The 26,465-nt window shown below is 45.2% G+C and overlaps 1 long non-coding RNA gene across 1 annotated transcript; it reads left to right on the top strand.

Moving 5' to 3' along the window:
• Positions 1-6,844: 6,844 nt before the first annotated feature.
• Positions 6,845-25,847, top strand: LOC137340914 (uncharacterized). Its single transcript, XR_010966904.1, has 2 exons — positions 6,845-7,069; positions 25,303-25,847. It is a non-coding gene; the product is annotated as an uncharacterized lncRNA (long non-coding RNA).
• The last annotated feature ends 618 nt before the right edge of the window (positions 25,848-26,465 follow it).

Here is a 26,465-nt window from a genome sequence, read left to right as displayed (position 1 = left end):
ACTGATTTTTCCTGGATATTACAATGGCAAAGACTTCGAGATTTTCCCATAATCACATTATGATGCTACAGATATAAAATTACATTTCCATTAAGTACATTCCTCACTAAAATCTATTAAGTTGCCCTACCCGATATCATCACTGTCCATAATCTAAGTTGATCAAAGATTTTTGTTTTAATGTGAATGGTGTTATAATTCTTTCCACTCTACAGTCAGTTTACTTCTATCCATTGAATTCTCTGGCTCATAGTGGAGAACAGATCCTCCCAGCTGATCCTTGGTGTCACTTTTGTATTCTTAATTTCAATCTCAAGGCAATTTTCAAACCTTATTCCCTATTTACTTATTTTTCTTCCAAATTTCAAGTAAATGCTGGGTCTTGCTATATTAAAGTTAGAATTTTAAGTGCATTAAAGATTTCAAATCATTTCCCTTATCAAAAGATGTTAGCCAGTAATAGATCACCTGAATGCTTTAACAGTTTAAAAAATGAGGACTTAAATTACTCCATCTGAAAGTAAAAAGCGAAAGAACAAATTTAGGGGAATGTAAATTAAATAAAAAAGCCTTTTTGCGATCCAGTGACCCTGCTTGAAGTATGTAGATGTAGATGCTGGCTAAGGACAGGGTCAGACTTGGTTGTGATGCCTCTTGTGGTTGAATAGCTAGCTGACGCTCATTGTTAAAGCTCATATTTGAATATTGGCCAGAGGTAAAAAGAATAAAAGTGACAAATGCTGGAAATCTGAAACGTGAACACAGTAATGCTGGAAAAATGCGGCAGGTCCGTTGAAATCTGTAGGGAGAACATTTGGGTGTGGACTCTTTGTCAGAACCAGTGGAACAATGTAGACCTATCTTTTCTCGTTCCAGATGCTGATTGACCTGCTGCATATTTTGAGCACTTTCTGACTAATTGCCACTTGAGCAAGATCAGAGAGAACAGTCATGGATCCATATCCCAGCGCAGTGTCAGCATCTACAGAAGAGGAAAAGAGAAAATTGATGGAGAAAAATTGCTGAAAAGGAAAACATTTTAATGATTAACATTAAAGAAACTCTAATGAATCCTAAAAGCCCTGAACCATAAAGCAATGTGAGATACTGCAATACCAATGAAACACTCGCCTAGCTTGGTTTCATTCAATTTAACTTGTCTGCAGTGAATTGCTTTTGTTTATGTATTTAAGCAGGGCCTGTGTCTCCAGTATTGAGTTCAGTGATGTAGTCCTGCAGGCAATGAATCAAGAATTGAATAGCAGAAATTGCTAGAATTATATTGGAGTACTCTGCTCCAAATCAGAATATTGACAGAAAATTGATGATCAATAAAATAAATAACGTTGCAGATATGTCTATGTAGAAAGTATTGGTTTTAATTTAGCTTGGAAAACTGTATTTATCTCTTTGATGGGTAACACCAAAATCTTGTTCTAAATGATAAAAATACAGCAGTTACAATGGGGTGGATTTTCAACTTGCCCCATGGGTGTAAAACTGTTGCAGATCGGTCGCCCGTTCTAAAAACGGCCCGATTTTCATTTCCAATGGTTCCTATGGAAATGGAAATCACTCAGCTTCTTTGAATGGGCGCCTGATCCGCAACGCCAGTTTTACACCTGAACAGCAAGTTGAAAATCCATCTCGTTGAATCTGTATTCTCTGTGATCCATTAGTTTTAATTTATTTCTGTGATCTATTAGTTTAGTCCTGGAATAAGTCTTTTCCCTGATGTCTGCCAGCTAGAACTTAACGTGCTATGTGGATCTCTGAGTTTAACACGGTGTCAGAAGTAAGGTTATATCCATTAAAAAGAAAAAGAAACATGGTTGTTGCTGTAATTGTATCTTCACATTCTTCCCTTGGAGAATCATGTGAGGTAGTGGAAGGATTCACTGTCTGATTATCCGTTTGACAGATAACGATGTGAACGCTCCCTCCATGGTCGTAACTGTCTTTTTATCAGCCGATAGGGTAGTTTGTCCTACCACCATCAGGATTTTAGGGGCTTCCACAACCATACGATGAGGAGGGCGGGGCAGCCACACTCACCGGACATGAGTATCCCGCTGGCTGTCAATCCAGAATTCAAAGCCAGAGCTCTGGTCTCCAAACACTGTCTGGAGTGGGGTTCGAACCCTGCACCTTCTGACTCAGAGGTGGAATGCTACTACAAAGCCAAAGGCTCGCTCCAATAAACATGGTAAGAGACCTAAAAATTGTTAATTCAAACTGCTGAAGCATTGTGAGAGAAAAAAAAATAGAAATCAGAACAAGCATCAAGCAGGAAAATCTGACTTGCACATAGATTGCTGATCACAAAGACCGCCTACTTCCACCTCCGTAACATTGACCATCTCCATCCCTGCTTCAGCTTCTCTGCTGCTGAAATCCTCATCCATTCTTTTGTTACCTCCAGACTCAACATTTCCAATGCTCTCCTGGCTGGCCTCCCATCTCCCACCCTCCATAAACTTGAACCCATCCAAAACTCTGCTGCCCGTATTCTAATCCAAATCTCATTCACCTATCACTCGTGCTTGCTGACCTACATTAACTCCGGGTCCACCAACGTCTCGAATTTAAAATTCTTATCCTCGTGTTCAAGTGCCTCCATGGCCTTGCCCCTCCCTATCGTTGTAACCTCTCCCAGCCCTACAACCCTCCAAGAACTCTGTGTTCCTTCAACTTTGGACTCTTGTGCATTCCCCACTTCCTTTGGCCCAGCATTGGCGGCCATGCCTTCAGCCGTCTAGGCCCTAAGCTCTAGAAATTTCTCCCAAAACCTCTCCATCTCTCTCTTCTCCTTTGACCATCCTTAAAACTTACCTCTTTGATCAAGTTTTTAGTCATCTTGCTATCTCCTTCTTTGGCTTGGTGTCAATTTGTGTCTTTTTACACTCCTGTGAAGTGCCTTGGGATGTTTTCCTACATTAAAGGCGCTATACAAATGCAAGTTGTTGTTCCTTCATTGTCGCTGAGTCATATTATCCTGGAATTCCCTAAGACTATTGTGGAAGCATGATGACACAAGGGCTACAGCAGTTCACGGAGAAGGTCCACCATCATCTTCTCAGGGCAATGAGGGATGGGCAATAAATATGGCTTTTCAACATTCACATCCCAAGAACAAATAAACAAAGTCAAAGCCACATGTGCTGCTGGTGAAACATTGTCAGAATATTCCAAAACATGATTAATTATCAGGCAAAACTAAGATTGACAAATACTGAAACTGCTGTAGCTCCTTCAATGAAATTTAATTTCTTCTGGTCTTTGGAATGGCTTAGCTGGAAAATAAGATTGAAAACATTATAGGATCGTATTAGAAATCGCTGAAAAGGTTGAAATTAGAGAAGTTCATGTACTGTTTCAGAGCTTGGTGATAAAATGGAGGATATTCCTCAAAATTCAATCTGACAGTGGATAAAAATAAAAATTGTGATACACTGCAGAAAAAGTTCAAGTTTCACCATTAAAAAAAGTGAGTTGTGAAAGGGTTAAATTTCATAAAAGAAAAACAACCACATGGAGAGCCTGCAGAAACATTCATAGTTGATCTTCACAGATTAGCAGAATGATGTGAGTATGGACAAATTGGATAACATTTCTGAAGGCTCCAGTGACGCCTCACATGCAATGGGCAACTTATCAGAAAATTGCCAATGCTTTGCCCATGATTTTTCATCCAATAACACTATTTGGAGGAAAACTGTGGGCAATGCACCCATGATTTGTGTGAGGTCCTGCTGGTGGCCTCAGGAAGTCCCACCTGATGTGTCCAAAGATGGCCATCAAAGATAAACTAATAGTGGGAATACTAAATAAGGCTTAGGGTGATTGCAGTTACATACAAATCTAATGTTAGAGACAGCAGGAAGGAGCAAATGTTATTGCTCATAGATGGTAATCCACTGCAAGTACCACAAGTTAAAGGTATATGTAATCAAGCATATCAACAAGAAAGGACACAATTTTAATGCACAAGAAGAATTGTAATAAACCTGTTAAATATAATAGACATGGAGGACCACCACACAACACAGCTATAGATGCTAAATGCCATAAGTTTGAGGGAAAAATTTATGTTTTCCAAGCAAAGGATGCATGATCTAAAAACTGATTATAACTATGAAGAATATCGCTAAATGGATTGTATATTAGTTCCCTATTGGAAACAGGAGCTATGGAACGTAATAATGATTGGCTTGAAGGCATCATGATTGGTCTTACAAATTTTGAGTCTGCCTTAGATATTCTCTTGGGTTCAATGGTGCTACTCACTCCCATAACTGGTCCAGAACCAAACAAGGCTGTTTAAATCTCTTTCTACAGAGGTTCCACCAAACACCCAATGAAGGGATGACAAGCGATTGAGAAAACCCCATTAAAAGGGCTTGATTAGAATCACCTGGGTGGATTTCCTATCTGATTCACTGAAACACCAAAAAACATGTCCACTTCCGGAACGCAATTTCCAGCGGGTCAGCCAGCGGCCTATTTAAAGCTGCACTGCACCTCTTAAAGCGAGGTTGCGTTTTGCCTGATTTACTGTGAAGTGCTGCAGGAAGAAAGAACTTCAAGATAAAGTCGCAGGCAAGCTTCTATGTTCTCTGAAGCTTCCCTGGAGGTCCTGCTGGAAGCGGTCAAGGCGAAGAGGGAATTTCTCTTTCCAGCTAGTAGGAGGAGGATCCCAAAACTCCAAGTGCATCAGGCATGGAGAGTGGTTGCTAAGCTGCAGCAGCATCACTCCCAAGACCTGGATGCACTTCAGTGACTGCACAACAGCAACAGGGGTGAGTATAGCTCTTTATTTCTCTATATCTGTCAACAATACATGGCAATAGTACTCCCACCCCCCCCCCCAACAACACTCTCAACAATTCCCTCCCTTCCATCACATCACTCACTACCACTTCCCATTCTCATTACAAAGATACACTCACCTCTTTCTCCTTCACAGCATCTATGAGCAACATTCTCTTCTCACATGGTAGCCTTTGCAGAATCGCCAACTTCTCTCATGGCTCATTCCTCACCTCACATTCCACGCATAAGAACATGTGCTTTCCATTCAACCCCTCCCCATCCTGATTCTTTTCCCTCTCAGCATCTACACAACAAACAGAAGCCCCGCACATTTGCACTATCCTTTGTAGGAGGCACTCACTAACTCTCGTCCTCTCTCTCTGCAAGGGAGAGGATGAAGACTGGGGAGGATCAGCCAACATCTCCGAGCTGAAGCAGCAAGCACTGGAAATCAGTGTCCGCTCCAGAACTGTCAGAATAGCACATTTCGAGGCTGGGGTTTTCTCTGAACAGGGTCTCTGACTATTACTTGCACCCTTTCATGAACCTCAGAAAGACATACTATCAGGAAGACGACATCAAGCTGCATTGTGATGGCTGTCATCTGCTACTGTCCAGCCTCTCATGCTAACTCTTGTTCCTTTCCCTTTCTTCCACTTTTTTCTCAGCAGACACAGTCCTCAGAAGAAGACACCTCAGAAGATGAGAATCCTTCTAAGGAGATATTTTTACACGTTGCATCACACCCAAATACCAGCACAGAGATTGACATCCCGGCTGGATTAGAAAATGAGTTAGAGGGATCTGCACATGGTGATGCACCGAGCACTATGAGCAGCAACAGGTACTGGTGGCATGGACAGCCCAGGAGGGCAAGGTCCTCTCCCAGTTCTGCTGAGCAGATCAGAGATGTGGACTTTTGGGGCCCAGCCATAAAAAGAAAACTGCTTGCCCCACACAAGCCGTTGTACCAGGTATTGAAAGGCCTGCAAAGGAGTTTCACAACCATGGCTGAAAGTATGGAGGAGGCTGCTTCCAGCCTGTGTGGTGTCATCTTGCATGGCATCAACACTCTGCAGTCTACCTTGGAGAGTGTGGCCACCTCCAGGTACACTGCAGCTGGACCCTCACTACAGGAGTCGATGTTCACAGCCTTTGCAGCTTTGACGGAAGCTGAAACTACTGCAATGAAGACTCTGGACTCAAACCCGTGCTCTGCCTTGGAGAGACAGACGTCCACCTTCGAGAGATTGGTGGAACATATGGATGGGTGCTTTGGAGGTGTCACTCATCTTCTGCAGTCTGCTCTTCCTTGGGGCTGTGGGAGTGGTAGTGGCGCAGCAGGAGGGGCACATGGTGCCCTCTCTTAGGATGTCAGCTCTTTCTCCACCCCCTCAACCAATACCAACCACAGTGCTAGAAAGCCGGCTGGGCCAGACTGCGCCGGCAGCAGTTGGAATTCTGCAGTCGGCCCTCAGAAGTCACCAGCCACAAGCAACTCAAGAGTCCCCTCATGAGGAACTGCGGCCTTCCACTAGCTCTGCTGAAACCACTGGGGCAGCACCTCGTAGGAGTAGCTGAGTTAGTAAACCTTCTTTTCAGACTTTCTATGGGTTTTAGCACGGCAAGTTCCTCTAAATTAGAGATCCAAACAGCGTGCTGCCCTCTACAGGGCATCTGGGACCTGAGTGAACAGGGCAAGCAACTGTGTATCTGCTTAACCAATCAGATTGAAGCATCGTTAATGAGCGGCTCACAGTCTGAAGCAGGAAGTGTAAGTTAGTAAGTGAATCCAATGTCAAATCAAGTACAGTAAGCGAAATAAAGAGAGGGAAAGAAATATTGGATTAAGAGATAAAGATAAAGGAGACAGAAAAAGAAAAACATTTTTTATTTACATTTTTTAAAAAATGTCCAACAATAACTAAAAGCTGAAGGAATGAGACTCCACACTTGTAAAAGTCAATTTTCAGTGCCAGAGAGGTTGTTTGGCAATGATTAACACTTACCACATTGTTAAAATGGCACTCAGGCTTGAAATGACTTGACTTAACTTTTGTTGGTGAGTTTAGTCCACATCTGCGATGTCAGTACAGGAACTTCACACGGGGAGCCAGACAGCGAGATGCCGTTTTCACACAGCTTTTGGAGGAGCAGGGCATCTGGTAAAAACATCAGAAAGAAACAAACTGGAAGTACAGAACTGCCTTGGAAATGCACAGTGGCACACTGATCCTAATGACCTAAGTACCTGTAGGTGAGTGCCCCTTTAAATACAGCTTCCAGTCCTGTCAGTCAGTTTGTGAAGACAATCCTGCCAGGTTTTACTCAGTGTGTATACCACTGGTTAGGACTTCTGACCTGCCCAGTTAAAATGACGTCGGGGTACAAATCACGTTATCAGACACCTATTTGAATTTATTCATGAGGCACCTGCCTGTTTCCAGCTGATGCGCTTGTGTCCCAAGTCAGCTCCACGGTAAAAAATAGCAGTGGCGAGTTTACGATGGTAACGGATGGTAAGTAAGTTTTTGCGATTTTAGCTCTCACCTGCCCCGTTCCACCCGGACAGGTTGGGTTAAAATCATGGCCAAATGTCTCAGTGGCTGCAATTTTATTTTAATGGGCGTTGCTAACAAGGCCAGCATTTATTGCCCATCTTTAGTTGCCCTTGAGAAGGTGGTAGTGAGCCTTCTTGAACCACTGCAGTCCATGTGGTGAAGGCACTCACATAGTGCTGTTAGGTAGGGAGTTCCAGGATGTTTACCCAGCGACCATGAAGGAACGGTGATATATGTCCAAGTTGGGATGGTGTGTGACTTGGAGGTGATGGTATTCCCATGCACCCACTGCCCTTGTCCTTCTAGGTGGTGGAGGTCACGGGTTTGGGAGCCGCTGTTGAGAAGCCTTGGCGAGTTGCTGCAGTACATCCTGTGGAAAGTACACACTGCAGCCGTGGTACGCCGGTGGTGGAGGGAATGAATGTTTAAGATGGTGTATGGGCTGCTGATCAAGTGGACTGCTTTGTCTTGGATGGTATCGAGCTTCTTGAGTGTCATTGCAGCTGCATCCAGGCAAATAGAAAGAATTGCGTCACATTCCTGATTTGTAGGTGGTGGAGAGGCTTTAGGGAGTCAGGAGGAGAGCCCCTTGCCGCAGAATACCCAGCCGCTGACTTGCTCTAGTATCCTCTACATTTTTGTGGCTGGTCCAGTTGAGTTTCTGGTAAATGGTGACCCCCCCGATGTTGATGGTGGGGGGGTGGGGTTCGGCAATGGTAATGCCATTGAATGTCATGGGGAGGTAATTAGACTCTCTCTTGTTGGAGATAGACATTGCTTGGCACCTGTGTGGTGCAAATGTTACTTGCCACTTATCAACCCAAGATTGGATATTGTCCAGGTCTTGCTGCATGTGGGCATGGACTGCTTCATTATCTGAGGAATTGAGAATGGAGATAACACCGTGTAATCTTCAGCAAACCACCCCACATCTGACCTTATGATGGAGGGAAGGTCATTGACGAAGCAGCTGAAGATAGTTGGACCTCGGACGCTGCCCTAAAGGACTCCTGGGGCTGAGATGATTGGCCTCCAACAACCACAACCATCTTTCTTTGTACTAAGTATGACTCCAGTTACTGGAGAATTTTCCCCCTGATCCTCATTGACTTCAGTTTTACTAGGGCTCCTTGGTGCCACATTCGTTCGAATGCTGCCTTGATGTCAAGGGCAGTCAATCTCTTCTCATCTTTGGAATTCAGATCTTTTGTCCATGTTTAGACTAAGGATGTAATGAGTCCTGGAGTCGAGTGGTCCTCGCAGAACAAAAATGAGCGTCAGTGAGCAGGTTATTGGTGAGTAACTGCTGTTTGATAGAACTGTTGACGACTTCTCCCATCACTTTGCTGATGATTGAGAGAAAGCTGTTAGGATGGTAATTGGCTGGGCTGGATTTGTCCAGCTTTTTGTGGACACGACATACCTGGGCAATTTTCCATATTGTCAGGCAGATTCCAGTGTTGTAGCTGTACTGGAACAGCTTGGCTAGAGGCGCGGTTAGGTCTGCACCACAGGTTTCAGCACTACAGCCAGGATGGTGTCAGGACCCGGAGCCTTTGCTGTGCCCAGTGCACTCAGCCGTTTCTTGATATCACGTGGAATTAATCGAATTGGCTGAAGACTGGCATCTGTGATGGTGGGGACCTCAGGAGGAGGCCGAGAAGGATCATCCACTCATCACTTCTGGCTGAAGATGGTTACAAACGCTTCAGCCTTATCTTTTGCTCTCATGTCCTGGGCTCTGCCATCATTGAGGAGGGGGATGTTTATAGAGCCTCCTCCTCCCGTTAGTTGTTTAACTGTCCGCCACCATTCACGATGTGGCAGGACTGCAGACCTTTGGCATGATTCTTTGGTTGTGAGATCGCTTAGCTCTCTATGTCATGTTGCTTCCGCTGTTCAGCATGTTGTAGCTTCACCAGGTTGGCACCTCATTTTCAGATACACCTGGTGCTGCTCTCAGCATGCTCTTCTGCACACCTCATTGAACCACGGTTGGTCATCTGGCTTGATGGTGATGGTGGAGTGAGGGATATACCAGGCCATGAGGTTACAGTTTGTGGTGGAATACAATTCTGCTGCTGCCAATGGCCCACAGCGCCTCATGGATGCCCAGTTTTGAGCTGCTAGATCTGTTCTTAATCTATCCCACTTAGCATAGTGGCAGTGCCACACAACACAATGGAGAGTACCCTCAGTTTGAAGACGGGATTTGGTCTCCACAAAGACTGTGCGGAGATCACTCCTACCAGTACTGTCATGGACAGATGTATCTGTGACAGGTAGATTGGTGAGCATGAGGTCAAATAGGTTATTCCCTCGTGTTGGTTCTCTCTCCTGCTGCTGCAAGCCCAGTCTGGCCCTATGCCCTTCAGGACTCAGCCAGCTTGGTCAGTGGTGGACAACCGAGCCACTCTTGGTGATGGACATTGAAGTCCCCCACCCAGAGTATATTCTGTGCCCTTGCTACCCTCAGTGCTTCCTTCAAGCGGTGTTCAACATGTAAGAGGACTGATTCATCAGCTGAGGAAGGGCGGTAGGTGGTAATCAACAGGAAGTTTCCTTGCCCTTGTTTGACCTAAAGCCATGAGTCTTGATGGGCCTGGAGTCAATGTTGAGGACTCCCAGGACCACTGCCACCCAACTGTATACCTTTGAGCCCCCATCTCTGGTTGGCCTGACCTTCCAGTAGAACAGGACATACCCAGAGATGGTGATGGAAGAGTCTGGGACATTGGCTGATAGATATGATTCTGTGAGTATGATTATATGTTGCTTGACTAATCTGTGGGCGATAGCTCTCCAAACTTTGGCACAGTTCCCAAATGTTAGTGAGGAGGTTTTGGTCGCAGCCGAGTTTTATTCTTCTTATTCTTTTTTGTAGCAGTTTGATACAACTGAGTGGCTTGCTCCGCCTTTTCGGAGGTCATTTAAGAGTCAACCACATTGGTGTGGGACTGGAGTCACATATAGGCCAGACTGGGCAAGAGTGGCAGATTTCCTTCCTAAAGGACATTAGTTGGGTTTTTATGACAATCAGACAGCTTCGTGGTAACTTTTACTGGTTCCAGCTTTTTATTTCCAGATTTATTTTGTTTTTTAAAAAATGAATTCAAATTCACAAACTGCCTTGGGTGGAATTTAAACTCACATTCTCTGGATTAACCAGCCCAGTAACATAACCACTACGCTATCGTATCCCCAATCCAATACATGGTTGGCAAGAGAATTTTAAACCTGCGTGAACCCACTTTGATTTAAACCATACCACTCAAACGTAGCTCTCTTCCAAACTGTCCCAAAACGTGACAGTTGCCACACTAAAATCTGCTTACGCTTCACACTAATGCACAACCTAGTGTCATAACATGGCAGCACTTCAATAGGTGTTACAGCTATTGCCTACTAAACTGGTATCATTCACTAAACACAAATTAAGACTGGAAGAACAAATTAAGCTAGCTTTGGCACACTGGGAAAAAAATATATGTTTTAAAATTTCAGCTGATAAACCATGACAAGAAAGAATGGGGGAAAAAATTCAATAGGGCCCATTTTCGAGCGCGGATATTGCGATCCGCTATTATCCCACACCCGATGGCCCCAACGCACGCAGCACGTGAATTTCGAGCTGCCTGCTACTTATCATGATATCTCCATGCAGCCAGCGCTACCCGCGCTGCTAAGAGGCTGCACAGAGAATGAGGAAGCCGGAAATGGGGTGGGTGTACTCAGCGCATGTCATCAGCAGCCCGCACCTCTTAAAGGTGCAGGTGCATATTTTAAACGGGACATGCACAGTCCACTAGGAGGAGGGAAAGATGGCCGTAAGGATGGTAGGACGCTTCTCCGATGATGTACTGGAGGCCCTGGTGGAAGTGATGGATGAAAGGAGGGCCAATATGTACCCGCAGGGTGGCAGGAGACCCTCCAGATTCCAGCTCCGTAGGCATTGGCAGGCTGTGTACAGGCAGGAGCGTGGCACCATGCACGTGGGTGCAGTGCCCGAAAGAAGTTCAGTGATTTGACACGAGTGGTCAAGGTGAGTGAACGCAAGTGTCAAGTGCCACATCCAATTAACTGCACCACTGCTCTACGCATCACACCCCCTGTCACCCACCCACCAACAAACACTGCCCATCCATACGCAACACTGCACTTGGCATGCTGCATCTCACCCGCACATAGTACCACACTTGCAGGCCACACAACCCCAACTCACAGATCACACACACTGGCAGCTATTCAACCATGACAGCCACATCACCCATATACCTTGCAGGTTACTCACTGACACATTGTCCTCCTTCTTGTAGGAGAAGGTGGCGGATAACAGCCAGCAGCAGGAGAGACCTGAGGGTGGACGGGGACACTTGCACGTCCTCACCCCCCCAGAGAAGACAGTGCTTCAGATCATTGGGCCGGCCTTCACTGCAGCCGTGACCCGATGGAGGGGGTCTCTGCATATCTAATGCTCCTTCTCCTTTCCGACAACTCCCTCCTCCCATAATCTTTTCTGACTCACGTGCCACAGATGCTGTCAGCACGCACGTCTTACTTGCTCCTCTCCCTGCTCCGCAACTCAACCTGTTTCCCTTTGTCATTGCAGATACTCAACAACGTATGACAGCAACGACCGAGGAGGAGGTGGAGGGAGACACAGAAGCCACACTGTCACTCGATCTGACACTCGCTTCCACCAGTTCAGAGACTGACACTGCGTGTCATTTAGAGCTTTTAGAAGAGGGATCTGTGCATGGTGAGACACCAGACACAAGTGCTCAGGAGCCGGGCCGGGGGGAACAGATTCCACAGCTGCCAGCTCACCGGAGGGCGAGGTCACTCACTAATTCTGCTGCAGAGGAGTCAGGTGATGACTTCGATGGGCCAGGTTACAGAAGACGGCTGATGAGCGTACACCACCAAATGCTTGGGGCATGGGAAAGCCTGCCAGAAAGCTTGCGCACAATGAAAAGGTGCATGGAGGAGTCCAGCTCCAACTTGGCAAAGGGCTTTGCGCAGAGCATGAAGCCCATCCGTTCCAACATGGAACGGGTGGTCACCTCCATCAGCACACCTGTGGAACCCACCAAGATGCAGCGCCTGATGGCCGTTGTCACGGCTTCCATTGCAGTACAAACCGATGTGATCAAAGGTTTGCAAGCTACGGTTGCTGCTCAGACTGCTGCAATGGAAGCTCAGACTGCTGCTATCGTGGGTCTGGGGACCACAGTGGAACGGGGCTTCGAGGGCCTCGCAGCACTCCAGCAATCTGTTCTCCAGCTGATCACCAGGATTGTTGAGGGGCCACCCCGGGAGAGTGGCAGTGGCACCATGGCAGTCAGGCCTGCTGCCCTCTCTCAGGACGACAGCATTCCTGCTCCCACCCCTGCCACTCCGCCAGTGCCCCTATTGTTGCCTATCGGACAGCCAGGCCAGACTGCTGCAGCCCATGCTGAGATGGTGCAGTCTGAAGCCGGGCACCTCCAGGCCCAGAGCTCCTTGAGGTCGTCCTCCAAGGCCACCTGCACGTTCCTCCATTGAAGGCCAGCAGCCTCCCACCACCCATGCTCCAGCCACTGGGGAAGCACCTCGTAGGAGCACTAGGATAGGTAAAGGCACACGAACAACAGGCACTAAGGGCATGCACAAGGGGAATAGTTCTGTTCTGTTTCCATAATTTCATTTATTCATTGATAAATGTGACTTTGAATTTGCATTTGGTAGTGGTATTTATTTGTGCGATGAGCTGAGGGGGAAATTAATGCGTAATCAGATGAAGGGCGATTTGATTGTCTTGTGGGAGCAGAAAGGTGGGAGAGTAGGACTGTTGGTGCGTTGGGGGATGCAGTTGACAGTGGGCACAGGTCAGGCGAGCACGCAGAGCCCTTGCAGACAAGGCGTGTGGTCCCTGTTGCAACCTTGCATCTTCCTCCACTTCCTCTTCCAGATCCACCCCCTCCTCCTCTTCCTCAGCCTCTTTCTCCTCAGCCTCCTCCTCCTCCACCTTTGGCTCAGGGTCTTCTCCGCTCATTGGTGGCAAAGGCTGGTCCCTCAAAATGGCGAGGTTGTGCAGCATGCAGCATACCACCACAAATCTGCCCACCCACTCGGGGGAATACTGCAGGGCTCCTCCAGACCGGTCCAGGCGGCGGAAGCATTGTTTGAGGAGGCCTATGGTGTGCTCCACGATGTTGCGTGTAGCAGCATGGCTCTCATTATAGACCTGCGTGGGTTCCTGACCGGAGTCATGAGTCACGGCGTGAGGGGATAGCCCTTGTCTCCCAGTAGCCAGCCTTTGACTTGCTGGGGCGGGTGAAAGATAGCTGGCATGTTGGACTGTCGCATGACGAAGGTGTCGTGACTGCTCCCAGGGTAGCGGGCATCGACCTCCCTGATTCGATGCGTATGGTCACACACCAGATGCAAATTCAGGGAGTGGAAGCCCTTTCGTTTGATGAAGACGGCTGAGTTGATATGCGGGGCATGCAGGGTAATGGCACCCTGCACCATGAGGAAACCAGCAATGCGAGCGAACCCCTCTGCTCGCTCGTTCTGCTTGTCTCTGTCAAGAGGAAAGGTGATGAACCTGTTCCTCATCTCGTACAGTCGTCTGTGACCTCCCTTATGCAGCAGTGCACTGCATACTGCGAGATGTTGCACATGTCGCCAGCAGAGGCCTGAAATGATCCTGAGCCGTAGAAATTCAGCGCCATGGTGTCCTTCACAGCCACAGGCAATGCTGTCCTCGCCCTGCTCTGAGGCTGCAGTTGTGGCCACACCAGTTGACAGATCTTGGCCACAACTTCCTTGGTGAACCTCAGGCATCGGATGCAATCCTTCTCACTCATGTTGAGGTAAGAGAATTGGTCCCAGAAGGCCCTTTTTGGATACGGCCTCCTGCTCAGTGACCTGCACCTCCTCCTCCCTCTCCTCACAGTTTGACCTGCTAGGCGTGGCCTCTCTGCATGCTCCCAGTCGTGCTCAATGCCCAGTGGGAGCCCTAGTAGACCACGCATGGTTGCCAGGAATGTTGTTCAACCATGTTTGTAACTTTCCGAACCATAAGGCAGTACCTGCCAAACCACTCTCAAATGTACTCGAGGAACTCTCAGTAACTATAGGGAGCTTCAAAAAACACTTCCTATTCCACCAACAGCCAGAAGCAATAATCGAGCAACTAACCTGTAAATCCTGCATGGCCCCTTTAAGTAGCACTGGCGAGAGGTCCTCCAGGCACTCTACGAAATGTTCAAGTCTGCGTGATTAAGACTGTGTGTTGAGTTGAGCGTTAAGGTCCAACATGGTGTCTTTCACTTTAAATACAGCATTGCACACTGATCGCAGGCATTTTCTCCCTACTTTGCATGCTTCCTGCGTTCGTTATGTGCGCATGCACGAACTCCTATACCAAGATGGCGTCCGGTACACGTTATTCCGGAAACGAACATGCGCAGGCATGACGCCATCTTGGATATTCGAGAGGCTGCGTAGCGCCGAAACAATGGGCGCTACACGGCCCAATTTAGTGCCCCTTGTCTGTAACTACGCCTGCTAACAAGAAATGTTAAAATAGAACAGGTTACCAATACTTCTCCTATAAACATGCCCAAATAGTGTAGCGATGTGACTGGTGATTTTGTTTGCATGTCAGTTGTCTATAAAATGAAGTTAAAAGCAGAAGTATGACCAATAGTCCGTCAACTAGGAGAATGCACCTGCCTTTACATGGTAAATTAAAGAAAAAAACAGGAAGATATGAATCAAAATGGACAGAAACAAAAGGAAGTAATCGAGCCAACACCATGGTAATGGTGGATATGAAAAACTCTAATGTGATTCATACATTCATCGACCCCAAGGACATAAAGAAATCATTCCTGAGGGAACACTACCCAGTTCTAACAATTGAAAGCATTACACATAAAATTGCCGGTGCGTGAGCCTTCTTCATCGCTGATGCAAATTCAGGATATTGGTAAGTGGTTTGTGATGAGGAACGATCTCCCTATTTAGATAATGGGAGATTCACAAGCATGTCATTTGGAATCTTATGAAAAGTACACAAAGTGCTAGACAGACTCAAGGGAATCAAAGTTTTAGTGAAATATATTTTGGTGTTCAGAACATACAACAAATGTACTTTAGACCTGTCAGGGAAAAATGGAAAGCTCAATAAGGACAAAATGCAAGTTGCAGTTACAAACTTGATGCATTTTGGACACAGTTACTGTTTTATCTTGAATCAGAATGTTGTTCTAAATATAAAGTCCCCAAAGAGAAGAGTTTGAGATCATGGATGTGCTGAACTATCCGATAAACTTTGATCCCAAGAATAATGTAGGTGATGGAAAAGGATGTACATTCCAAATGAGGCGTCAACCTTCATAAATCTTTTGAAGAAACAAAGGAACTGATCATAAAATGTCCAGACCAGTGTTACTGTATTTTGACACCAGAAAACAGCTCACATTACAAGTTGATACATCAATAGTAGGTTAGGTGCTGTGATCCTACAAGATGTCAAACCTATAGTACAAAAGATTTATGGACAAATGCAGAAGATGCAAGCTGTGCAGAATTCCCTCAGTGTGTAAATGAATGTAGGATGGAATTGAACACTGGCCACAAACTACTTGAGAGCATTATGATAAAGCTATTATCCACAGCACTACAACAGGTGCTGAAGATGATCTTAAATGTCCAAAAGTAAAATATAGATGTTCAGGAAGAGAAATAAATCCCGTTCGCAGACTCATTCTCAAGAACCCATCAACCAAACTTTGAAGCAAAAGTGGAAGAAGCACATGTTGACACTGCATGATGGCAAACTTAGCTGTATCAGAAAATAAAATGACAAAAATATAAAACAAGACTGCAGAAAATCCTATGCTGAAAAAATGATTTTTGCAATTAAATTAGGACGGCTGAAAGTGAAGGCAATGTAGCAGTTGGTAGCAAGGGATGCCTGCATTTCCACAATTAATTGGCTGTAGAAAATGACAGTGTTCAAAGGTGAAAACATTGTGAAACCAAATCGGAATGCAGGTTATTCTAAATATGGCCATATGCTAAACACTTGGCTGATTACATTACAAATGTGATTTACCTTATTTAAAGCTGTGAAAAGCATACTTGCATATTTTAAAATCAAGTAATTTACCCTTGCCACAATGAGTGTTTAATAGGCTTACAGCAGTATATTTTGATGTTATATTGTAGTTGTTTACAGTTAAGTGTTTCAACATGTTTAACAGCAAACAGTTGAGTTTAGATGATATCAGTCTATTCAAACTCCAGTAAAGGAGGGAAATGCAATGAATCTATTTGTTTGAATCTGTATTCTCTGTTCCATTAATCTGACGTAAGGACTTGCACAACACCAGGTTATAGTTATAGTTATAACCTGGTGTTGTGCAAGTCCTTACATTTGTCCACCCCAGTCCATCACCGGCATCTCCACATCATGACCATTAATCTGACTCTGTGATCTCTTAGTTTTCCTTGGAATAAACCCAGGGATTTTTCCTAATGCCTGTCATTTAGAATTTATGTGCAATGTAGTTCCTTAAGCTTTAACAATTTTTATTCAGGGAGCACTGCTTCTACTGATGTTTTTCGTTGTGTACTTTCCTTCATTGAAAGCTATTTCACAAAAAATAGGAGATTAAGCTTGAAATAAAAACAGAAAAGCTGGAAACTCTCATCAGGTCAGGCAGCATCTATGGAGAAAGAAACCGAGTTAACGTTTCAGGTCGATGACCCTTCGTCAGAACTGGAAGAAGTTGAAGATTAAACAGTTTTTAAGCAAGTACAGGGCCAGGGAAAACTGGGGGAAGGAGGAAGAGAAGGGGAGGAAAGAACAAAAGGGAAGGTCTTTGTTAGGGTGGAGAGCAGGATTGATTAAATGACAAAAGGGATGATGGTGCAAGGCAAGGAGGGTGGTGATGGGACGAGTAAAGAAACAAAAGATGTGTTTAGAGGAGCTGTAAAGGGCAACAGCAGAACCATTACCAGCACCTGCTGTCCGAAAAAATGGGCGTAGTGGTTATGATCTGAAGTTATTGAAATCAATGTTGAGTCCGGAAGGTTGTAAAGTGCCTAAACGAAAGATGAGGTGCTGTTCCTCAAGCTTCCGTTGAGCTTCATTGGAACAGTGTAAGAGGCCGAGGACAGAGAGGTCAGAGTGTAAGTGGGATGGGGAATTAAAATGGCAAGCGACCGGCAGATCAGGGTCAGGCTTGCGGACTGAGCGGAGGTGTTCAGCAAAGCGATCACCCAATCTGCGTTTGATCTCCCCAGTGTAGAGGAGACCGCACTGTGTGCAGCAAATACAGAATACTAAATTGAAAGAAGTACAAGTAACTGCTGTTTGACCTGGAAGGAGTGTATGGGGCCCTGGACGGTGACGGGGCGGGTTTTGCATCTCCTGCGCTCACACGGAAAGGTGCCATGGGGAGGAGAGCAGTTGTTGGGGGTAATGGAAGAGTGGACCATGGTGTCGCGGAGGGAGTGGTCCCTTCGGAATGGCGAAAGGGGAGGGAGGGGAAGATGTGATTGGTGGTGGCATCGCGCTGGAGGTGACAGAAATGGTGGAGGATGATACATAAATGTGGAGGCTGGTGGGGTGGAAGGTGAACGACACCTTCCCGTGCGAGCACAGGAGATGCAACACCCTCCCTTTCACCTCCTCCCTTCCCACCGTCATTGGTTTGGAACAAGATAATAAAAGCACCTCTGTTCTCAATGAAGGTAAGAGCTCCCAAATGTAACTAATGCTGTTTCTCCAATTTAATTTTTAAAAAACGGTATGGTCAGTTTTAGACATAGCGGGCGCTAAATTAAGTTGTGTAGCGCCCGTAGTTTCAGCGCTATGCGGCCTCTCGAAAATCCAAGATGGCGTCTCGGCTGCGCATGCACGTTTCCAGCATGACGTGTGCCGGGCGCCATCTTGGTATAGGAGTTAGCGCGTGCGCAAATACCGAACGCCTGAAGCATGTAAAGTGAGGAGAAAATGTGTGCAATCAGTGTGCAACACTGATTTAAAGTGATAGACACCATTTTGGACTTTAACGTTCAACTCAATGCACAGTCTTAACCACGTGCACCTGAACGAATCTTACAGTGCCTGGAGGACCCCACCCCCCCCCTCAACCCGAACCAGCGCAATTTAAAGGGACCATGCAGGATTTACAGGTTAGTTGCTGGATTATTGCTTCTGGCTGCTGGTGGAATAGAAAGTGTTTTTTGAAGCTCCCTATACTTACTGAGAGTTGCTATGGTACACTTGAGAGTGGATTGGCAGGTACTGCCTAACGGTTCGGAAAGTTACAACCTTGGCTGAACAACATTCCTGGCAACCGTGGGTGGTCTACTAGGGCTCCCACTGGGCATTGAGCATGACTGGGAGCATGCAGAGAGGCCACGTTCAGCAGGTCTAACTGCGAGGAGAGGGGGGAGGAGGAGTCGCAGGGCACTGACCAGGAGGCTGTATCCAATGAGGGCCTTCCGGGACCCAATCTCTTACCTCAACATGAGTGAGGAGGATTGTATCCGACGCCTGAGGTTCACCAAGGAAGCCGTGACCGAGATCTGTCAACTGGTGTAGCCAAAACTGCAGCCTCAGAGCAGGGCGAGGACAGCATTGCCTGTGACTGTGAAGGTCACCGTGGCGCTGAATTTCTACGGCTCAGGAGCATTTCAGGCCTCTGCTGGCGACATGTGCAACATCTCACAGTATGCAGTGCATTGCTACATAAGGGAGGTCACGGACGCACTGTACCAGATAAGAAACAGGATCATCAGCTTCCCTCTTGACAGAGACAAGCAGAATGAACAAGCACGGGGGTACGCTCGCATTGCTGGCTTCCCCATGGTGCAGGATGCCATTGACTGCACACACATTGCCTTGTGTGCCCCACATATCAACTCGGCTGCATTCGTCAACTGAAAGGGCTTCCAATCCCTCAACATGCAGCTGGTGTGTAACCACACGCATCGAACCGTGGAGGTCGACGCGCGCTACCTTGGGAACAGTCACGACACCTTCGCCATGCGACAGTCGAATGTGCCAGCTATCTGTCACCCACCACAGCAAGTCAAAGTCTGGCTACTGGGCAACAGGGGCTATCCCTTCACGCCATGGTTCATGACTGCGGTCAGGAACCCATGCACACGTGCACAGCAGGCCTATAATGAGAGCCATGCTGTCAAACGCATCATCGTGGAGCACACCATAGGCCTCCTCAAACAACGCTTCCGCAGCCTGGACCATTCTGGAGGAGCCCTGCAATACTTCGCTGAGCGCAGATTCATGGTGGTATGCTGCATGCTGCACAACTTTGCCATCATAAGGAACCAGCGTCTGCCACCAATGATTAGAGAAGACCCTGAGCCAGAGGTGGAGGAGGAGGAGGCTGAGGAGGAAGAGGCTGGGGAGGAGGAGGGGGAGGAAGAGGAAGTGGAGGAAGACGCAAGGGTGCAACAGGGACCACACACCTTTCAAGGGCTCTGAGTGCTCGCCTGATCCGTGCCCGCTATCAATAATGTCAACTACATCTCCCAACTCACCAACAATCCTACTCTCCCCACCTTTCCACTCCCACAAGACATCAAATCTCCCTCCATCTGATTGCATGTTAGTTTCCCCCTCATCTCACAAATAAAAACCACCACCAAATGCAAATTCAAAGTCACATTTATCAATGAATAAATGAAATTCTGGAAACAGAACAGAACTATTCACCCTTGTGCATTGCCTTAGTGCCTGTTGTTCATGTGCCTTTACCTATCCTAGTGCTCCTACGAGGTGCTTCCCCAATGGCTGGAGCATGGGTGGTGGGAGGCTGCTGGCCTTCAATGGAGGAGCGTGCAGATGTCCTTGGAGGACAACCTTGAGCAGCTCTGGGCCGGGAGGGCCCAGCTTCAGACTGCACCATCTCAGCATGGGCTGCAGCAGTCGTCCTGAGAGAGGACAGCAGGTCCGACAGCCATGGTGCCACAGCCACTCACCAGGGCGATCCTGGTGATAAGCTTGAGAACGGATTGCTGGAGTGCTGTCACGCCCTGGAAGCCCCGTTCCACAGTGGTCCCCAAAGCCACAATAGTAGCAGTCTGAGCTTCCATTGCAGCAGTCTGAGCAGCAATTGTAGCTTGCAGACCTATGAGGAAATCGGTTTGTGCTGCAATGGAAGCCGTGACATCGACCATCAGACGCTGCATCATGGTGGGCTCCACAGGTCCTCCTCCTCCTCGGACGGTGCCGCCAAGTCTTCTTGGGTATCTGCAATGACAAAGAGAAACAGGTTGAGTTGTGGAGCGGAGAGAGGAGCAAGTAAGACGTGCGTGTAGACAGCATCTGCAGCACGTGAGTCAGAAAAGATTATGGGAGGAAGGAGATGTGGGAAATGAGAGCATTAGATATGCAGAGACCCCCTCCATCGGGACCTCCAGCATGGCATGTTGTGACGGCTACAGTGACTGCCTGCCCAATGATCCTAAGCAATGTCTCCTCTGGGGGGGTGAGGACGTGTAAGTGTCCCCGTCCACACTCAGGTCTCTCCTGCTGCCGGTTGTTATGCGCCACCTATTCGTGCAAGACAGAGGACAGTGTGTCAGTGAGTATCCTGCAAGGTGTCTGGGTGATGTGCCTGTAGTGGTCGAATAGCTGCCAGTATGTGTGATCTGTGAGTGGTGGGTGTGTGGCCTGCAAGTGTGGTACTATGTGTGGGTGAGATGCAGCATACAGAGTGCATTATTGCATATAGATGTGCAGTGTTTGTTGGTGGGTGGGTGACGGGGGTGTGATGCATGGAGCAGTGGTGCAGTGGAAGGATGTGCCACTTGACACTTGCATTCACTCACCTTGACCACTCGTGTCAAATCATTGAATTTCTTTCGGCACTGCACCCACGTTAGTGGTGCCATGCTCCTGGCGTTCACTTCCTGCGCCACAGCCTTCCAATGCCTGTGGAGCTGCAACCTGGAGGGTCTCCTGCCACCCAGTGGGTACATGTTGGCTCTCCTTTCATCCACCCCTTCCACCAGAGCCTCCAGTGCAAATTCGGAGAAGGGTGGGGCCTCTCACGCACCGGTCCTGCCATCCTTGTGGCCATCTTTCCCTCCTCCTAGTGGACTGTGCATGTCCCATTTAAAATGTGCACCTGCACCTTTAAGAGGTGCAGGCTGCCAATGACATGCGCTGTACATGCCCCATTTCCGACTTCCTTGTTCTCTGTGCTGCCTCTCAGCAACGCAGGTAGCACTGGCTACACGGAGATATCATGGGAAGTAGCAGGCAGCTTGAAATTCACGTGCTGCCTGCGTCGGGGCCATCGGGCGCAGGGTAATAGCGGATCACGCTTCCTACCGAAAATGGGCCCTATCGAATTTTCCCCCCAGTCTGTCTTTCTTTGCATGCCTGTGGTTGCTGTGTAATAATGCATAAAAAATTGAATTTTCAGATTCAGCTGATAATGTTTGAAGTTTTGGCATGCCAACAAATGCAATATATTTTTTATAACACTATCCACTGATTCACTATTAGTGTCTGCGTTAGTGCAGATGGTAATAAAATTGTTCCCTACATTTGGTACTTTCAGTACTGAATTTTATTAAGTCACAATGTTCCTCCTTCAGCTTGTTAAAACGGCATTGACTTCATGATAGAATATATGGAATTTTTGTTACTTGACGGGACAGAATATCCTGCACAGCCCTGCTTTATTTTCATCACGGTAACTTCAAGCACAAATAACATGATCAATCATTTAAACGAACTTATATCAGCACATTTTGTGTTTATAAACAAAGGTTTGCCAATTTTTTTGGTCCTTTGAGAATATTTGTAAAATGTTAAAGTATGACAATCAGTGATAAGATTTAGTTATAAGCCTACTGGATCTTAGCTTTGAATTTTCTGGGTACATTTGCATCATCTTACAAAACAGTCATACTAACACGGACCTCATTATGTTTTCCACAGTAAACACTTGCCTCCTTTATAATGAGGATGATGTGTCCCATGAATAAGCACTCGATCCAAAGTGTTGATATTGGGATAATTCTAACCTGTGTATCTTTCTGCTTTTGTTATCAATTTGGACTAGTTTGGATTCAAATACACTTCAGGTTGTTTATCCCTTTGAAAACAAATGCACAAAAAGCCTTATAAAAACTGTGGGAGGAATGTGTACAGGATCATATTTTTGATTAAATTACACAGATTAGTCAGTAACTGCCCGACTTAAAAGTGTGAATGATGTTTTCTTTATGAAAGAAACAGGTGCCTTCAGGACTGCATTTTGCCTTATTTCTAATGATTGTTTTTTCAATCTCTGCATCTTCATAATCAACTTAAAAGTAAATCACAACAAGACAATATAACTGCAGCAGGTTTAGGTGTAGTACGTTTAAGTAAAAAGTGAAAACCAATGTCTGCAAAGCCCAGTAACAAAATTACAGGTTTGATACCCTATCTACTGCAGTATTTTTGCGAGCATATACTGTATTCCTGAATGGAATACAAGCTTTTAGTCTTTGTCATTTGTCAAGGATTATTGAAATTCTTGTCATCATTTTTCACCTTACTGCTTGCTTGTTTGAAATGTGATGCAGGTGATTAGTCAAAAACAAACCACTGCCCTTGATTTACAGGTTATTAAGTTTTACTGCTCTGCCTCCTGTTCCACAGAAACCTGAGGAACACACTAAGACCAGCAATTTCACAGCAAAAAAATTAATTTATATATATGACTCGAAGGTGACATGGTTTTGTGTGGGGGGGAGGGGATTGTAACTATGAATCATCTGCTGTAATAGCTCACAACAGAATTTACCCAGCGTGAACCTGATGTATGCTAGACAGCAGATGGTTTGCAGTGATTTTCTATTCACTTGAAATGAGGTCTTCTGGGAAAACACTTGATTGCATTTATTCAATTTAAAATGATTCAGCCCTGTTCTATTGACTCAGATGAAGAAAACTAACTAGATGTAATCATTTGAGAACTAGACTTCAAATACTGTCAGTTCTATAAAATAGTTTTGAGTTCTGCTAAGATTGATTAATATTGTCTGTGCTTCTTTCACAGCACTAAACTTTCTACTTGGTTCAGTTTTACCCTGTATGAAAGCCCTGTTTTAAAAGAAATCATTACGTCTCCTGGGAATAGATTGTTTTTTGACATTCAACGAGCAGCCCAAGGTCAAAGAACAGCACAAAAAATACGATATAAGTTACAACTCCTGCTTCAATCCCATAAAAATGTGGCTTAACCACATCGTCAGATGAGCACTGTACCACATCATTGCATCAGATTAACATTTCCATTCTAATGTCTGCTCTGGTGCCCAATTCATACAAAATTAAGGATAGTTTTATACTGTGCAATGATTTACTTAGAATGTGACTGAAAGGATCAAAATCACATTTCTCATGGGATCTTAAAATAATTTTGGAGATTGGAGATTTTACACCCATTTGCTTGACATAATATAAACCCCGGACCTGGAGGCAAAAATATTGATTTTGCGGTAGAACCAGTACTGTGAATTCTGACTCAGTAAGGATTAGCTTATGTCCGATATATGTTCACATTAGATTTGTGTATGTACACAGGCAAGTTAAACAATGAGCAACATTGAATATTTCTGTATCGATATTTGCATTGGACTGTTTCACTGTCCTGATAGAGATGAATGCTAAGGAGGTAGAACCAACTGATAAAATTACATCAACACACTTAAAATAAGCATTCATATAGGTGTTATTGCATTTAAATACACCATAATTAGATTTTATGATTTTCAGGCTATGCAGATAAAACCTAATGACCTGTGCCTCCCACTGAACAATTTTCAGATGGTGTGTATTTGCTGACACTAAAACGCATCCACAATTAATTATTTAAATGTATTTTTTTCATTAAAATCTGTTTTTATTTTAATAAATGTTGCACTAGGTTTCTGAGCTTCCTCCAAAGCAGCAGAGATAATTATCGCACGCAGTCATTAATTTAACCAGATCTAGTCGCTGCCAGTTCTTCATTTTACTTTGACATTGGCAGTCTAGTGAGCTACACATAGCTAAAATATTTATTCTTATTTTTACTTCATCTTAGATAGAAAACAGTGGAGGGAAAAAAATGCCAAAGTAAGCAGCAAAAATCATCATAAATAAACACTGTAAAGAGGAAATCCTTACAAACTTGCATTTACACGGTGTATTTACATAATGCCTATCACTATTGGAATGGGCCAAAGCGCTTTACAGCCAATGAATTACTTTTGAATTGCAGTCACTGTTGTTTTTAGGGAAGCTCGACAGCCAATTTGTGCACAGCAAGTAATAAGATATGACCAGTTAATCTGTTTGGTGGTGTTGGTTAAGGGATAAATATTGGTGGACAAAGCCTTGGTTTAATATCGCATCTTGTGATGGTCATATGTTTATCCCTCGCTCAGACAGGATAAAGTTTACATTAGTCAATGGGCATGAATAGACTAGCAGGGAACATGGCTAAAGGTCTAGAGTGGAATTCCTTATGACTGTTAATTTGACTGTTGTGCAGCAGCGTGACATTAAAATAAACTACTATACAGACCTTGAACTTCCTTTATGGATCTTCTGAATGGCTCCCTCAGAATTACATGATAACTCTAATCACAGCATGGCTACTGATTAGTCAGCCAGGTAAAGATTAACTCTTAAATGACACAACTTCTACATGTTTCAAGGGAATCTTCAGCTATAAACCACTTCTCATCACCTGGTGTTTCTTTAGATGGGATATTTGCTTGTTGCATGTTCACTTGATTCAGATTTTTTTTATAATCCCCCATGACAATGTGGCAGTAATCTTTGTGGAGTGTGCTATTACAGTTCAGGTACCTAGTGCTCTGTTTGATAACATTATTTTGTATTTCAAAGGCAAAAACTCATTTAAGAAAGAAATATCATGCTTTATCCTCTGCTTGATTGGCACCCCATCCACTACTCTAAACATTCACTCCCTTCAACACCGGCGCACAGTGGCTGCAGTGTGTACCATCCACAGGATGCACTGCAGCATATCACCAAGGCTTCTTCGACAGCACCTCCCAAACCCACGACCTCTACCACCTAGAAGGACAAGAGCAGCAGGCACATGGGAACAACACCACCTGCACGTTCCCCTCCAAGTCACACACCATCCAGACTTGGAAATATATCGCCGTTCCTTCATTGTCGCTGGGTCAAAATCCTGGAACTCCCTTCCTAACAGCACAGTGGGAGAACCGTCACCACACGGACTGCAGCGGTTCAAGAAGGCGGCTCACCACCACTTCCTCAAGGGCAATTAGGGATGGGCAATAAATGCCAGCCTCGCCAGCGATGCCCACATCCCATGAACGAATAAAAAAAAACATTCATTGGTTACTGAGCTTTCTTGCAATGGAAACTTTTATACATAAATAAATATTATTTTGAAGAGTTGTGAGTGTAAATTGATATTTAAATTTGCTATCATTTAATACTTATGAATTATGAAGTCTTCCTGCAGAAGGTCCTTTAACTACCAGTTTTCAAGCAATGTAATGCTGAACTTGGTTTTTCAATTTTTTTGGATATATACATTGAAGATGTTAGATCAATAAAATAATATTATAGTTTCACCATCTACATGTTATTCAACATGAAAGTCTAATCTTACAGGAGATAAACAAAACTCTGGTGCTGCTTCCATTTAACTTGCCTTCAGTAAGATAACATATTTATATATTTATCCTCTATATCAATAGGCTAATGTGTAACACTACTATTGTGATTTGACAATACAGTTACATAGTACCAAGATAGGCTGAGTGCTATTACCAAGCGACAGATTCAATTTCTTAAGGATGTTGTACATATAGTTGAACAGGATGGTAATTTTCATTTGTCGAATCATTACTGTAATTACTAGAGGGAACAAATTTGAATCGGTAAACATTTCTCCAAAGGAAAAGTTGAAATGTGAACACTGGATAGAGTATTAAAACTTTGAAGTGTTAACTGGATGTTAGTAACAGACTTTATCAGTGAATCTGAACACCATTCCATCTATCCATAAT

The sequence above is a fragment of the Heptranchias perlo genome, chromosome 22 (genome assembly GCF_035084215.1).
Source record: "Heptranchias perlo isolate sHepPer1 chromosome 22, sHepPer1.hap1, whole genome shotgun sequence".
NCBI lineage: Eukaryota > Metazoa > Chordata > Chondrichthyes > Hexanchiformes > Hexanchidae > Heptranchias > Heptranchias perlo.
Note: the sequence above shows the minus strand (reverse complement) of the source record. Positions and strands in the feature narration are given on the sequence as shown.